The following is an 8476-nucleotide window of genomic DNA, read 5'->3' as shown; positions in this document are numbered from 1 at the left end:
AGAAAGAAAGAAAGAAAGAAAGAAAGAAAGAAAGAAAGAAAGAAAGAAAGAAAGAAAGAAAGAAACGAACACTCCCAAAATAGTCCCATTTTACAAACTGGGATGTCCAGCCTGGTTTGGTACTGGCTTGAGGCCACTGAGGTACTGACATGGCAGAGTCAAGAAGCAAACCACGGAAGTCTGACTCTGGATTGTATGCTCCTAACCATTATGCTATATTGCCTCTTAATGCCCAGAATATTCTTAAATGTAACATTTTTGAAATGTGTTCATTCATATATGGTGATGGTGCGTCTGTGCCAAGCATTTCACATTAGTTGCTAAGGATGCAAACAGTTGAAAATGACCAGATTCCTGCCCTTTGGAGCTTACACTCTAAATGTATAGAATTAGGCTTGCAAAGAACAAAGAACAATTGTAGAAATAAATAAAATTAATGTAAGTTGTGGTAAATGCTATGAAAAAAATGAAGGCCCTAAGATATTAAACAATGGAGGGGACTCCCTTCACCTAAGTTCTCCATGGAAAGCTTGGCCAGGGATTACTGGCAGGTAGTTTATTTGGGGAAGTGACCCCAGAGAAGAGAAGTGGGGACTACAGAAAGGAAAAGAAGGAAGGAAGGAAAGCTGAAACCAGGGCAGAGTTTCAAGTTGGTCACTCCCACGGTCCATGGGGTTGATCCGGCTGGGACACTAAGGAACTGTGTAGAATGCTCCTCAAAACTGTCCACCCAAGGGACAGAAGAGAGAAGTATTGGCCCATCAGCTTCTGTTGGTCCTGGGCTATCAATTCCTACCCAATCCCAGGCTGCACATGTGACGGTCCTACTGCAGCATCAGAAAAACCCTGGAGTCTCTGGAACCCTGGAGCAGAAACTGAGAGAAGCTAAGTGCAGCTAAAGCTATGAGGTGACACCTGAACAAGGCTAATGCCACCACAATGGCTGGAATTGGGGCTTTGGTGGGTGGGTCAGAGTAGGCCTCTCTGTGGAGAAGGCTTTAGGGCCGAAATCTATGGAACAGAAGAGCTAAGAATAGCAAGAGCTGGGAGGAGAGCATTTCTAGGCACCGGAAACAGCACGTTAAAAGGCCCTGAGAAAGAGCTTGCATCTTTAAGGAACCAAAAAATCAGGGTAGCTGTGGTAAGGAAGGGGGCGAGGCAGCCCAAGATGTGAAAATAAAAAGGACAGAGGCCAGATCATGCAGAACCTTGGAGGGCATGATTAGAATTATATTCTAAGTGAATATGAACTCATTAAAGGGTCATAAAAATGTACCCTCCTAATCTCCAAGAACCACAGGTATGAAGCTGAGAAGTCATGCTGCTCTGAGAAGGACAAATGGGTTGACAGCACGACCAACCAAAGATCCATACTGGGGCCAAAAGTGAAGGCTTTCTTCCAAGTTGGGGCAGAGGTGATGGCTTGTCTTGGGAACCTACTGCCAAGTTCAACAGACAAGAATCCAGTCATCAACACATTGTCATGAGAACAACTTAGAACCAAAGCTTTGGGATGGGACCAGGAGCAGGATGGATAGGTACTATTTGGGGAACTCTTAGGGGTCAGGGTGCCTTAATTTCCTTTGTCTGGTGTTAGCATTGCTCATCATTTTAGAAAAAAAATAAGTCTCAAGTCTCCAAGACCTGGAGGAACAAGAATTCTGAAAGCAACTTTGGGGCACCTGGGCGGCTCAGTCAGTTAAGCGACCGACTCTTGATTTTGGCTCAGGTCATGATCTCAAGGTAATGGGATCCATGCCCCTGTGGGGCTCCATGCTCAGCAGGGAGTCTGCTGGAGATTCTCTCTCTCCTCTCCCTCTGCCCTTCCCCCATTCTAAAATAAAAAAATAAATCAGGAAAGAAGGGAAGGGAAGAGAAGGGAAAGGAAGAGAAGGGAAGGGAGGAAGGGGAGGGGAGGGGAAGGGAGGGGAGGGGAGGGGAGAGGAGGGGAGGGGAGGGGAGGGGAAGGGAAGGGAAGGGAAGGGAAGGGAAGGGAAGGGAAGGGAAGGGAAGGGAGGGGAAGGGAGGGGAAGGGAGGGGAAGGGAGGGGAAGGGAAGGGAAGGGAAGGGAAGGGAAGGGAAGGGGAGCTCCTGACTCTCTCCACTTGAGGTGCATTTTCATCCTCCCCTGAGAAGTCTCTCTGATTTCTGCTGCAACTGCTGTGCTGGGCGCAAAGGGAGGCATTAACGTTCTGACCCAAGCCTCAACAAAACCCCTTTCCCTTGATATATTTGTTGAACAGGAATTGCTTGTCTAAGTTTATTTAAACATATTTGCCCCATGATTAATGAGTAACATGAAGCGCTTACACCTGGGGATCATTAAACCTGTCATTTCCATTTCCTTTGCCTGTCTGACCTTTCCTTAGCTTACAGGTACAGCACTGTATATCCTATCCTGTCTCTGTAATACCTTTTATGGTTGTGTTACTCAGAGTAGGCTAGATGTTAACAAGAGTAAAATTCCAGTGGCTTAACGCAACAGGTTTATTCTCATTTCTGTCACAGTCCCATGCAAGACTGTAGTGAAGTTCCACGCAGTCATTTCAGGATCCAGGCCCTTTTCTTCTGACAGTTCCATCTTCCTCTGAGTCCTTGGAATAATCTCCATTTGGCCAGCAGAGAAGCAAAGAGAGCTCATGGGAAAGGTGCCTGGTCTTCAGTGAGGCACCCTGACTCTGATGAGAACTAGTCTCATCTCCTGGCCCTGCTTTTGCCCTGATGCACAGGTAGTAAGAAGCACCATGAGTGGGAATCCAAAAAGAGGGGACCTTGGATACCACTGGGCACCAGCAACCTCCACCACAGTGAGGAAAGAAAACAAAGCACCTTCTGACTTCTATGACAAATATGGAAACTGTACATGTGCTGTATCATATAATCAAGGTCAGGGACAAAGAAAAAGGCTTGGCTTCCTAAAATGCATATGGCAACAATACAGAGTACTCAAGTACATTTAGGTGTCTCTTTCTCTCCGTGACCCTACAGTTGTGAAACTTCTGAGCCTGCAGAGGTTTTTTGTTTTTTAAATTAACCTTTCTCTTTAGTTGTAGCAAAATATATATAACATAAGATTTACCATCTTAACCATTAATTGTACATCTCAGTAAGTGTTAAGTACATTCATACTGTTGTGCTACGAATTGCAAAAATTCTTTCCGTAACTTCAGAGTAATTAACATTCAAGAAAACTAATAAATCTAAGTTCGCGATTCCCCACATAAAGACTGTAAACATTTCTTAAGAGTTCTGTGAGAGTACTGTTATTTTAATTTAAGATCAATGTATAGTATACTGATCATAATTAAAGAGTATTACTTATTCTTTTGTTTGTTTTTTAATTGTGATAAAATTTATGACTCTAGAACCAGCCTTAGGTGGGGCCAGAGGATCTGCATAAAATGGAGAGGATATAGAGAGCTCCATAATTGAATCGATGTCTGATCCACCACTTGAATAAATTCTTACCTGACTTTCCACAGTTCTTGCTTCATAACATGATAAACTATTTGAACTGAAAGGGACCTTAACTCATCTAGTTTCTGCAAAGACCACCGTAGGCTTCTCTCACGCTGCCCTGAATTCAAGTCTGTATATAATCCTTTACCGGGCTGCACCAGCCTGTGGGTACAATGGAACTACCCCCCACTGCAATCATCTGAACTTACCCTCTCTTTGTCCCATGTTTCAGCTCACCTCCAAGTGTCACCGAATGGGGAGTCAGCAAGCAGTCCCTCAGGCAGGCCCCCTGTTCTCCTGCTCTAGACCTCCTTTAGGTGGGCTCTTCTAGTGCCTCTCACCACCAGTGTCTCCACTGCTGCTACCCGGTCCCATGGACAATGCTAAAATCCATGTCCTGGGAGCCATCACCTAGGATATGCTCCCCAGGCTGTGACTCTTCCTGATGGACAGGCTGTTCTTCCCTGGGATCAAAGCCTGACCATGATCTGGGCATACCTGCAGAGCAGGGATCCCTTCCATATTTCCTAGAAGCTAGAGAGCCTTCTCCCCGTAGGACTAATCTGTACCCAATGTGGTGAGCCTGGAGAATAGTCCCTGGCTTGACCTCTTTTTCCTTCCTTCACTGCAGCAACCCCCAAGTACTGAGCACAAACCTTACGCTTGTTGGCTCTCTTCCCCCAAAGCCAAGAAGCTCAGGGAGAGGGTTCCCTATACTTCCAGCCTCATCAGTCCTTCATGCAGCCTCTGACATGTCTGAGTCTCAAGTTCATGTGCTTTTTGGCCTTTCCTGGACGTCGTAAGTTCTCTGAGGACAGAAGAGCTTGTGTCTTCTGTGTGCACAGCACAGAGGGCACCGCAACTATTACCTGCCCGACAGTGAATGACTAAAGGAACAAAGATGCACACTACAGTCTCCTTGGTGGCCTAACCATTCCAAGACAGTAGAAAGGGGTCATACTGTTTCTAAAACAAATGTTTTTATACATATAGGTGTTTTATTTTATACAACTTACTATGTTTCTGATCTCTCCAAATCTGACATTTTCCACTTAACAACTAGAGGTCAATATTCACCAGCACCATAGGCTGAAAAAGATGATCAGATTCCACCAGAATGATTATTTATGTTTTCTACTCAAATAATAACAATATTCTTTTTTAAAAAATCCAACCAAGATTGCTCCTTCCATGTGCTGTGGCCCAAGCAACAATGGAGAGCCTGGTAACAGACACCTGAGTTCTTCACAATGTAGCAATGAATGATTCTTTTCTTTCTCTGTTTGCTGGTCTTTTCTAGTCTTGCCTTCCATTTCACAGCTTTGTTAAACATTCAGGTCAAGGTCAGAGCAAGGAACTATTTCAGGGTGGGAGGAACTGAATTTGGCTTACACAGGGCCTCTCCCCATTGAAAACACTTAGCACCCAGCCAAGGAGTCTGTCTCTAGATTCCAGCAGAGAAAAAAACAAAACCAAAAAACCAGAAAACCTCCCTCAAGAAAATGTCAGTTTTGCTTTGTTTTGCCCAGGCTAATCCTGTTTCAGGTTACGAGGCAGCAGTTCCTTGCAGAGGGGAAAGTACTAAACCTGAATTCTATTTCTAGCACTCACTCCAATGCTTCGTGACCTTATCCTGGCCACTTCATCAGCTTTGCCCCACCCCCTGCCCTATCCTGGCTCCAAACTGCCACCCTCCGGCATTCTCTCCTTATGGTAGTGTTGTGTGTAAGTGTGTAACACTCTAAAACTTCAAACCCAAGTGGTCTTCGTTAGAAGGAGCCACTAGTACCAACCAGAGCCTGAAGGGGTTTCTGGGAATGAGTCTCAAAAGTCTGGCTTCCAATACTTGTGACATTAAGAGTCTAAAACTGACCACTAAGGAGTGGGGACATGGGAATACACAATCTTCCCTGGGGGTGGAATTCACTCCTTAACTGGGAGGCATGAAAACACCCACAAAATCCCCTACAGGAAGCCATGGCAAACCACTCTGTGCCCAGCCCACATTTTAGGGATTTACTCTGGTCTCATGGGAGCCATTTGTAGCCCTGGCATCCATAAGTTGTTGAAACAAATAAGCCTGATCCTACTAGTGAGGAGAGAGGGGAAAAAAATTCCCTTTTGGAGATGCCAGTCTCAGTGTATTTTGTGAAAAGAAAAGCGATCCTGGGAAATAGGAGAGGCCATTTTTCCAATCCTTTGTACAAACCATGCTTACACACGGCACTGCAGCCCCATTGTTGGAGGCAGTGCAGGCTTCCTTGAGAAGGCACACTCTGGAGGAGAACAGCTGAATCAAATAGTGACTTTACCTCTTAGGCACTGTGTGACCTTGAGCGCCCATATCATGTCCTGGTCTCAATTGCTTCTATACAATGGAGTTTCTACATGGACCTTGATTATATTTCGAGACAAATGAGAAAATGCCTATACAATGTTTTTAGCTTTGTGTCTGAACGTGCCAATTACTTTATGAATGTTACCTATTAACAATAATAATAATACTAAGGCTCATGAAGAAAAATGTCATAGCCAGGGAACTCATGAAAGATGACCAAAAGAACTGATCCTATTAACTCCTTTTGACCCTAAAGCATCCTAATAGATACTTCTATCTTAGCACCTATACCCTGTCATTGTACTCTTTGTGTACTTGTTTACATCCCCACTATTCTGAATCTCCTCTCTTTCATCACTTTATCACAATATCTCTCTAGCACATTTCCTATAGAATCTTTGTTGAGCGAATGGAAAATCAAGTCATAAATTAATGAGTGAAAGAGTAAACAAATGAAAGAATACTCTTTGGAAGGGAAAATTTGTCTCATTAAGCCAAAACAATTAATTCCCACACAAATTATTTCTAGAAAAATAGCATTTTGCTTATTTATTATGAACTATTTTCCCTTTCCCTCCTCTGTCTGTCAGGAATGCCAAGTCCCAGATTCAGAGTAATTTGCCCAGAGTTGTTTAGGTGCTAAAAGTGTTAAACACAATGTCTCAATCCATGACAGGTTTTTGATGGGATGAGTCCATTTTCAACCCTGTTGTGGCCTGCAGACGTGGAAGCTAGGAATTTCAAAGTGGATAGAAGGAAAGGGAGGTGGTAACTGCACCAATGAGCATCTTACTATGAAACTCTCTGGGTCTCTGAGGGGTGAACATCCCCAGCTTTCTAAGGGAGCCAGGGTGAAGCCAGTCTTGCCCCAATGCTTGCTCTTGTTCTGGCAACAGGCTGTTGCAGCTCACTACAGATTTGATGCCGGGGGCCCAGTTTAGTTTATAGAACATTGTCCAATCCAACAGAACAATTGCAGTAGATATATTGACAAGTAGGAGAATCAACTTCAGCAGTTTATCAACTAACGACGGGCTATTATCTCAAATTGGACCTTAGGAACTTATTCAAACCATTATTCAAGCTCATTCGAATGAATCTGAGCTCCTACTAACAGGACTAGCTATATAACTTGCAAATCCAAGTACAAAATGAAAATGCAGAATCCTCTTCAGAACTTATTAAGCATCTCAGGATGCTAACAGCAGAACAGTAACCCAAGCATGGGTCCCCCTCTGAGCAAGGGACCTGTGCAACGGCACTGGTCAGAGGCTCTAAAACCAGCCTTGCCTGCTAATGACAACTTCCTAAGTCAAGCACCAGCTATGTACAACTCCTCCACAGTAGGCCAGCTGCTGCAGCAGAAAAACAAAAAACCGACACCATTAAAACCTCAATGTCATCCCTCACCAAGATCCCACGGAAACACTGTTAGGAGACACGCCCCCGAAGTCTCTGCCTCACACAGGACGCTGCACAAGTAAATTGCTTTCTGAATATATCCTTCAAAACTCGCCGTGGGGTGGGGGTGGGGGATAAATCCTGAAATGGCTGTAATTGCAGAGAGTGAAAAGAGAAGCTAAGATAACAGGCAGCAGGGGCGGAATTTCATTCTCGCTGGTGGATAGTTTGATAAGAAACCTGGATTCTGAGCGGCCGCACAATGGCCTATTTATCCGGCTCTCACGCACCACCCGCAGCCCCGGCTGGGAATCACGGGGGTGGCAGCCGTCCCCGGAAAACGGCGGCGCTCCGGCACAGGAAAGCCAGCTGATAAACTGATCCGCAGACAACGCTTCTTCCTTCCTGGGAAGCAGCCACAAAGGCAGCCAGCTGACCTTGGCCCAAAGCTGTTCCCCGGCCGAGGAGAGCTAGAGGTGGGAGGAGGGAGAGCGACAGGGTAGGGATGGGAGGAGGCAGGAGATCGCCGACTCCCCCCCCCCCCCGCCCCGACTTCCCAGGCTTCCCAGGCTTCCCAAAGTTTCCTTTGGCAAAAGCATCACACGGCGTGATTCCGGCAGAGCCCACGTTAGCCCAGCTCGGGCTCCGAGTCTCTCCCAGCTGGGCAGGCGGAACGGCGTCCGCGTCCCCCACCCCCACCCGGCCCCTCCGCCGCTCGGCAGCGGCCCATAGGCCCTTCCGGCCCGGGGCGGGCTTGGCTGGGGCTGGGAACCAGTTTGGTGCGGGGAACGGGAACCAATTGGCAAGGCCCTCCCCGACAGTCCCCTGGGGTGGCCCCTCCCTACAGCCTTTGGTCAAAAGCAAAAAGAAACACAGACATTTGTGTCACCCTATTAAGCACACAGGGCTTTGAATGGTGCACCAGGCGCAAAGAGCTCTCATCCTCCCCTTGGCAGGGTGGCCCGGTAAAAACAATAAAAAGCAGGCAGAAAGTTCCTAAAATTTCCTCCTGAACTTCCCTGGAGACAGAGAATCTTAATAGTTAATTTCTTCCCTTTTCCTCTCTCTTTCTTCTTCTTTTTTATTTTCATGTTATTTTTAAAAAGACAATTAGAAACATGGCAGGAGGTCAGATGGAGGATTTTGAGATGCTCCAGGCACTCCCCAGGAAGCTCTGTTTTGGGGAGAGTTGACCCAGCAGCTGGTCCCTGCTGCTCTAAGATGTGTGCTTTCACTTTTTCATTCCCCAAACAATTTGGTTTGGAGTCTTGAGAGCCT

At 46.0% G+C, this 8476-nt stretch overlaps 1 protein-coding gene across 25 annotated transcripts in view; it reads right to left on the bottom strand.

The window, feature by feature from the left end:
• ANKRD55 (ankyrin repeat domain 55) overlaps positions 1 to 8476 on the bottom strand; it is a 496355-nt gene that overhangs the window by 299656 nt on the left and 188223 nt on the right. The window lies entirely within an intron of this gene.

The sequence above is a fragment of the Callorhinus ursinus genome, unplaced genomic scaffold (genome assembly GCF_003265705.2).
Source record: "Callorhinus ursinus isolate GAN/ISIS: 27379988/994484 unplaced genomic scaffold, GSC_fseal_2.0 scaffold23, whole genome shotgun sequence".
In the NCBI taxonomy this organism is placed as follows: Eukaryota; Metazoa; Chordata; class Mammalia; order Carnivora; family Otariidae; genus Callorhinus; species Callorhinus ursinus.
Note: the sequence above shows the minus strand (reverse complement) of the source record. Positions and strands in the feature narration are given on the sequence as shown.